Source organism: Dendrobates tinctorius, unplaced genomic scaffold (assembly GCF_039654945.1).
Source record: "Dendrobates tinctorius isolate UK_male_01 unplaced genomic scaffold, ASM3965494v1 ptg000430l, whole genome shotgun sequence".
NCBI lineage: Eukaryota > Metazoa > Chordata > Amphibia > Anura > Dendrobatidae > Dendrobates > Dendrobates tinctorius.
Genome location: NW_027362093.1, coordinates 1,102,208 through 1,109,846, shown reverse-complemented (window position 1 = coordinate 1,109,846; position 7,639 = coordinate 1,102,208).

Genomic DNA, 7,639 nt, shown 5'->3' with positions numbered 1-7,639 from the left:
GTCTCGTGTGTGAAGGTTGCCTTTTCCAGACGGCATGTTTCAGCTCTTTTCAAAGATGCTCAATAGGATTTAGGTCAGGGCTCATAGAAGGCCACTTCAGAATAGTCCAATGTTTCCTCTTAGCCATTCTTGGGTGTTTTTAGCTGCGTATTTGGGTCATTATCCTGTTGCAAGACCCATAACCTGCGACTGAGACCAAGCTTTCTGACACTGGGCAGCACATTTCTCTCTAGAATCCCTTGATAGTCTTGAGATTTCATTATACCTTGCACAGATTCTAGGCACCCTGTGCCAGACACATCAAAGCAGCCCCAGAACATAACAGAGCCTCCTCCATGTTTCACAGTAGGGACAGTGTTCTTTTCTTGATATGCTTCATTTTTCCATCTGAGAACATAGAGCTGATGTGCCTTGCCAAAAAGTTCTGTTTTTGTCTCATCTGTCCATAGGACATTCTCCCAGCAGCTTTGTGGCTTCTCAACATGTAGTTTGGCAAATTCCAGTCAGGCTTTTTTATGATTTTTTTTTCAACAATGGTGTCCTCCTTGGTCATCTCCCATGAAGTCCACTTTGGTTCATACAATGACAGATGGTGCGATCTGACACTGATGTTCCCTGAGCTTGAAGTGCACATTTAATCCGTTTAGAAGTTTTTCTGGGCTCTTTTGTTACCATTCGTATTATCCATCTCTTTGATTTGTCATCAATTTTCCTCCTGCGGCCACATCCAGGGAGCTTGGCTACAGTCCCATGGAGCTTAAATTTCTGAATAATATGTGCAACTGTAGTCACAGGAACATGAAGCTGCTTGGAGATGGTCTTATAACTTTTACCTTTAACATGTTTGCATATAATTTTCTTTCTAATCTCCTGAGACAACTCTTTCCTTCGCTTCCTCTCGTCCATGTTGAGTGTGATACACACCATGTCACCAAACAGCACAGTGAGTATCTGTAGCCTCTATACAGGCCACTCACTGATTCCAAGATTGTAGACACCTGTGATGCTAATTACTGGACATACCTTGATTTACTATGTCCCTTTTGTCTCATTATTTTCAGGGGTACCATCATTTCTGTCCAGGCCTATTTTGTGAGTTTTATTTTTTTTGTAAAAATCTGTGGAAGCATGGTTGAAAAGCAATGTCTGACTTTCATTTGTTCATTTTCATAGATTTTTGATAGATTATTAGTTTTGTCAGATTCAAGTTATTTCTGTGACCATTGTGGGTTGTTCTGTCATTAAACGAGGGGTACCAACAATTTTGACCACGTGTGTATAGATTATAGCCCTCAGTGAATTAATTTATAAAATGGAATCACTTTTTTAGGATTTCGATTATTCTGGTTTTCTGTCATTTAGTCATATTAGGGCTTCTGCATATGGTGTGTCCAATCTCATCTGGGATCTGTTTCTGCTGTCCAGCTGGAGTAATCTGCTCCCTACTTCAGCCAATTGGAAAGTACCACACCCTACTAAAGCGCAAAGCACATGGCTGGAATCGGCCAGAAACAGCGCTGATCTCCTCTGGTTCAGTCCTCTGTGCTCAGCTTGTGGCTTGTGTATTTGTTTCCTGCTGTGACCGTGGCCAGTTTTCGGACTACTCTTTTGTCTTCTGATTCTGTATTCTGTCCTGGTTCTGACCCAGCTACCTGACTATTCCTCTTGCCATCTAACACCACAGAATAGCAGGTAACACCATGGTCCAAGCCTAGGGGTCCCTGTGTAAGGTCAGATCCATGTAATGGTGTTAAAGGGCGATGAGCAAGGCAATCCTTGGGATGTGGAAAGTAGAGAAGATAGTGCCAAGCATGTTCATGGTGGACATCTTTTGAGTTGCCAGGTGACCATGAACAGTTCTCTGAATACATTGTGTCTGTAAACTATTCCAGCTAGATCTGCATTCAAATAGCTAATGTTACGGTTGCTGTTACATGGGTGATGAGGAACAACCCGGAAGTGGACCCTCTGGGTCACGGCTCCAGAGCCCCCGAGGGCGAGCGGCCCAGGTGTGGCCACCCCCTATACAGGGAGTGTTAGGGACAGGCCCACGGAGGGTAGAACCGTGACAGCCGGAACCAAAGGGGCGACTGGGGTAAGCCTGGAGAGGATACACAGATAAACTGGGAAAATGCAGAGATGGACCTGGAACAGTGGAGGAGGGGCTGCAATGCAGACTCAGAGGATGGCACAGACGGGAGGCTGCAATAGAGAGGGACAATGGATAAGGCACTGACAGGAAGACACGGCGGAAGGCAAGCGATCAGAGGGGGACACAGGAGACACCAACGGCAAGGGAAGGCAGAAGCGATAGCGGCAGACACAGGAGACAATGGCAACAAAGCAGACAGGCGAGAAAGCGGCAGACACAGAAAGAGCGCTGGAGACGGAGACAAGAAGTAAGGCCTGGGACACAGTGAACGCTGCAAGAGACAGCGTCACCGAAGTCGACAGTCAGGCACCTTACCTGACTATACACCAATCCTAAATAGCCGGTGGATGCCGCCATGTTGGGGGCGGCGCCACCGCGTCATCACTCCCAGGAGGCAGAGCGCCGGGATCTCCTCAGTGCGCAGGTGCCCGACGCCGGGGAACCCGGAAGCCGGGTGCGGGGACGCGCCGGGAGGAGCGCGCAGCAGCCGGGACCATGACAGAGGAGCGCGCAGCAGTCGGGACCATAACAGTACCCCCCCTTACTCCCCTCCCTCCTAATGTTGAAGAGAAATCGGTTCATAAGAGGAGCATTAATATTCTCCCGGGGTTCCCAAGATCTCTCCTCCGGGCCGAAACCCTTCCTATCAACCAAAAACAAAGTTTTTCCTTTGACTGTTTTCATGGCCAAAATGTCCTGCACCTCGAAAATGTTATCTGAACTACAGGGTTGGGAAGTCTTAGCTGACGCCGAGTGAAAATGATTGAATACTGCCGGCTTGAGGAGGGATACATGAAAGGTATTGGGAATTTTCAGAGAGGGGGGCAATTTTAACTTATAGGCTACGTCGTTGATACGACTCAGGATCTCAAAGGGACCAATGTATCGTGGACCTAACTTATAGGAAGGAATCTTTAACCGGATATGCCGAGAGGATAACCAGACCCTATCTCCAGGTTTATACGGAGGAGCGTCTAACCGTTTTTGTCGGCATACCTCTTCTTCCAGAGGCTGGCTTTTTCGAGGGCAACTTTAGTCTCCCTCCAAATCTGGGAAAAGTCTGTGGACAAGGAGTCTGCTGCCGGCACACCCGAGGTAGGGGAAACAGGGAGAGGAATGCCAGGATGTTGGCCAAAACCCACAAAAAAAGGAGACTTGGAACAGGCCTCGCTGGAATGGTTGTTATAGGCGAATTCAGCCCAAGGAAGCAGAGACCCAGTCGTCTTGGTGAGCATTGGTGAAATGCCGAAGGTATGCTGTGAGAGCCTGGTTGACTCGCTCCACTTGACCATTAGACTGGGGGTGATAGGCGGAGGAAAAATCCAGATTTATCTTTAACAATCCGCAGAGTGCTCGCCAAAAACGAGAGGCAAATTGCACTCCCCGGTCCGAGAAGATATGCTGAGGAAAGCCATGGAGGCGGAAAACATGGAGTAGGAAGATCTTCGCCAACTCGGGAGCAGTGGGCAGGCTTGGCAGAGCTATAAAGTGGGCCATCTTGGAAAACCTATCCACGACCACTAATATCACCGTACATCTGGAAGACGGAGGCAAATCGGTGACGAAATCCATAGCAACATGGGTCCAAGGTTTGGCAGGCACCGGTAATGGATGCAAGAGACCCGAAGGAGGATGTCGAAGGACTTTATTTCGGGCGCAGGAAGGACAAGAGGCGATGAAGTCTAAGACGTCCTTGCGAAGAGAGAAGGCCACCAATAATGACGGGAGACGAGAGAGAGTCTTTTTAACTCCTGCATGACCAGAGAATTTAGACGAATGGCTCCAACGCAGAACCTTCAGTCTGTCTTTACTTCGAACAAGGGTTTTACCGGACGGTGGGGACACCACGTTCAGTGGAGTCACAGTAAGGATTTTGGCAGGGTCGATAAGATGTGCAGGACCCTCCTCCTTATCCACTGAAAAGAATGACCGTGATAGGGCATTGGCCTTGATGTTCTTGTCCCCGGGCCGGAAGTGGAGTTCGCAGTCAAAACGTTCGAAGAACAGTGACCATCTGGCTTGGCGAGGATTAAACCTTTGAGCGGACTGAAGGTAAGCCAAATTCTTGTGGTCCGTAAAGATGGTGAACGCATGGATGGCTCCTTCGAGTAGATGACGCCATTCCTCGAGAGCCAACTTTATGGCCAACAGTTCTCTATCTCCAATAGCATAGTTTCGTTCGGGAGCGGAGAAAGCTTTCGAAAAGAACCCGCAGGTGAGAGTTTGGCCGGAAGAAGACTTTTGCATCAGAACAGCTCCAGCTCCCACTGAGGATGCGTCAACTTCGAGAATAAACGGCCTGTTGGTATCCGGGCGATGGAGTTCTGGCAACTTCGCAAATTCTTGTTTCAAAGCTTCAAAAGCATCTTGCGCATCAGGAGGCCAGAGGTTGGGATTGACTCCTTTGTGGACAAGCGCGGTAATAGGTTTAGTCAAAGACGAGAAGTGGGGAATAAATTGCCTATAACAATTGGCAAACCCCAAAAAACATTGAATGGCCTTTACACCAAGAGGACGTGGCCAATTGAGAACTGCGGAGACTTTCTCAGGGTCCATCTCTAACCCCGAGCTCGAGACGATGTATCCAAGAAAAGGCAAAGAAGTCTGCTCAAAAATGCACTTCTCCAACTTAGCAAAAAGGTGGTTTTCTCTGAGACATTGGAGAACTTGGCGAACATCTCAACGATGTGTGGCAAGATCGGGGGAGTAGACCAAGATATCGTCCAGGTAGACCACGACACAAGAGTAGAGAAGATCTCGAAAGATGTCGTTAACGAGTTCCTGGAACACTGCAGGGGCGTTGCAGAGACCAAACGGCATAACAAAATATTCATAGTGCCCGTCTCGCGTATTGAACGCGGTTTTCCACTCATCCCCTGAGCGTATGCGAACGAGGTTGTAGGCTCCACGTAAATCAAGCTTGCTGAACACTCATGCTCCCCCTCAGGCAATCAAAGAGCTCAGAGATGAGCGGCAGGGGATATCTGTTTTTGATCGTGATGCGATTCAAGCCACGGTAGTCAATGCACGGACGTAGAGACCCATCCTTCTTTTTCACAAAAAAGAAGCTTGCTCCAGCAGGAGACGAAGACTTCCGAATAAAACCTCTGGATAAATTGTCTTGAATGTATTCAGACATGGCTTGAGTCTCTACTGATGAGAAGGGATAAATTCTACCACGAGGAGGAGTGGTTCCTGAAAGGAGCTCGATGGGACAATCGTAGGGACGGTGCGGAGGAAGAGCCTCAGCTTCTCTCTTGTCGAAGACATCAGAAAATACAGTGTAAGCCAACGGAAACCCAGCGGGAATGGGGGAAGGAGAGGGATTACCTACGGGACGCACCGACAGCAGACACCGAGCCCGACAGGACTCTTCCCAGCGCAAGACGTTGCCAATATGCCAATCCAACATGGGTTCGTGGAGTCGCAGCCAAGGGAGACCGAGGAGGATAGGATGGGAGATCCCTGCTAAGACAAAAAATGTAACTCTCTCTTTGTGCAGGGCCCATATCTGCAATTCTACCTCTAGAGTAACATGAGTAACAGCCTCCTGTAGGGGTCGGCCATCAACGGACGCAAGAACCTGGGGGTTCTCCAAGACCCTCACAGGGACTGAAAATTTATTAACTTCCTCAAGTCTAATAAAATTTCCGGCGGCGCCCGAGTCCACATAGGCCGTTAGAGAAGGCCGTTAGAGAAGGCCGCTTCCCACCAACATGCAAGAGGACAGATGAAGTGAGGGGTTGAAAGGTATCACATACGCCTAGGGAGGCCTCTCTTACCTGGCCTAGGCGGAGAAGTTTTCCGGACGCTCAGGACAAGATCGGAGTAGGTGGGAGTTGCTGCCGCAATAGAAACAAAGGCCCTGGAGACTTCTCTCCCTACGACGCTGGTCCGAGAGCTTAAGGCGGTCCACCTGCATGGGTTCGGGTACGGAAGCAGGAGCGGAGGTCCTCGGTCGGGGACTGAGCGGTCTGCGAACAGAGGATATAGGACGGGAAACCCTTCTCTCCCGGGCTCGTTCCTGGAACCGGAGATCAATCCGGGTGACCAGGGAAATTAGATCTTCGGAGCTGATAGGGTGTCACAACCAGCCAGCTCGTCCTTAATACGACCCTTGAGACCTAGCCAAAAAGCGCCCACCAGTGCCTCGCTATTCCAGCCTAAATCAGAGGACAAGGTCCTAAACTGTATGGCGTACTGACCCACAGTCTGAGAACCCTGGCAAAGGTTGAACAGTGCCTCAGTGGTGGAGGCAAGACGGCCTGGTTCGTCAAAAACTCGCCAAAAAGTGTCCAAAAATACGGATAGCTGGGTGACCGCAGGGTCGTCACGCTCCCAGAGGGGATTGACCCAAGCTAAGGCGTCCCCCTCCAAATGGGAGATGATGAAGGCCACCTTGGCCCTGTCTGTTGGATATTGCTGGGGCAGTAGTTCAAAATGGAGACGGCACTGGTTTAAAAAACCCAGGCATAATTTAGCGTCACCATTATACCGAGGTGGCTTGGCTAACCGCGGAGGTGGGTGAGAAACCGGAGCGGGGGAGGAGGCAGAGGCGGCCAACTGCAGGGAAAGTAATCGGGCGTCTACAGACGCCATGTAACTGAGAATATGGGTCTGAGTATCACGCTGCTGAGCTAATTCTTGTTGTAAACCCACCAACTGGGCGGCGTTACCGGGATCAGAGGATTGGAGGGTGGACAGACGCGAGTCCATGGTTTTCATGAAGGACATGATACGCGCCTGATTCTCCCGAAGGAAAACTAATTCTTTTTGCGCAGCCGAGGCTCCGGCGGGGTGCATGGCCTGACTGTACTGTTACGGTTGCTGTTACATGGGCGATGAGGAACAACCTGGAAGTGGACCCTCTGGGTCACGGCTCCAGAGCCCCACGAGGGCGAGCGGCCCAGGTGTGGCCACCCCCTATACAGGGAGTGTTAGGGGCAGGCCCACGGAGGGTAGAACCGTGACGGCAGGAACCAAAGGGGTGACTGGGGTAAGCCTGGAGAGGATAAACAGATAAACTGGGAAAATGCAGAGATGGACCTGGAACAGTGGAGGAGGGGCTGTGAGGCAGACTCAGAGGATGGCACAGACGGGAGGCTGCAATAGAGAGGGACAATGGATAAGGCACAGACAGGGAGTCACGGCGGAAGGCAAGCGATCAGAGGGGGACACAGGAGACATCAACGGCAAGGGAAGGCAGAAGCGATTTAGATGAAGGAATTGAGGGTAAACTGATTAAATTTGCTGATGACACAAAGCTAGGAGGGATAGCTAATACTAGAGAAGAGAGAGAGAGGATTCAAAAAGATTTAAATAAACTGGAGAAATGGGCAGCAACTAACAGAATGGTTTTTAACAGGGAGAAATGCAAAGTACTACATCTGGGCAATAAAAATGAAAAAAGCATATATAGAATGGGAGGAATAGGGCTAAGTGACAGCACATGTGAAAAAGACTTGGGTATACTAATAGATCACAGAC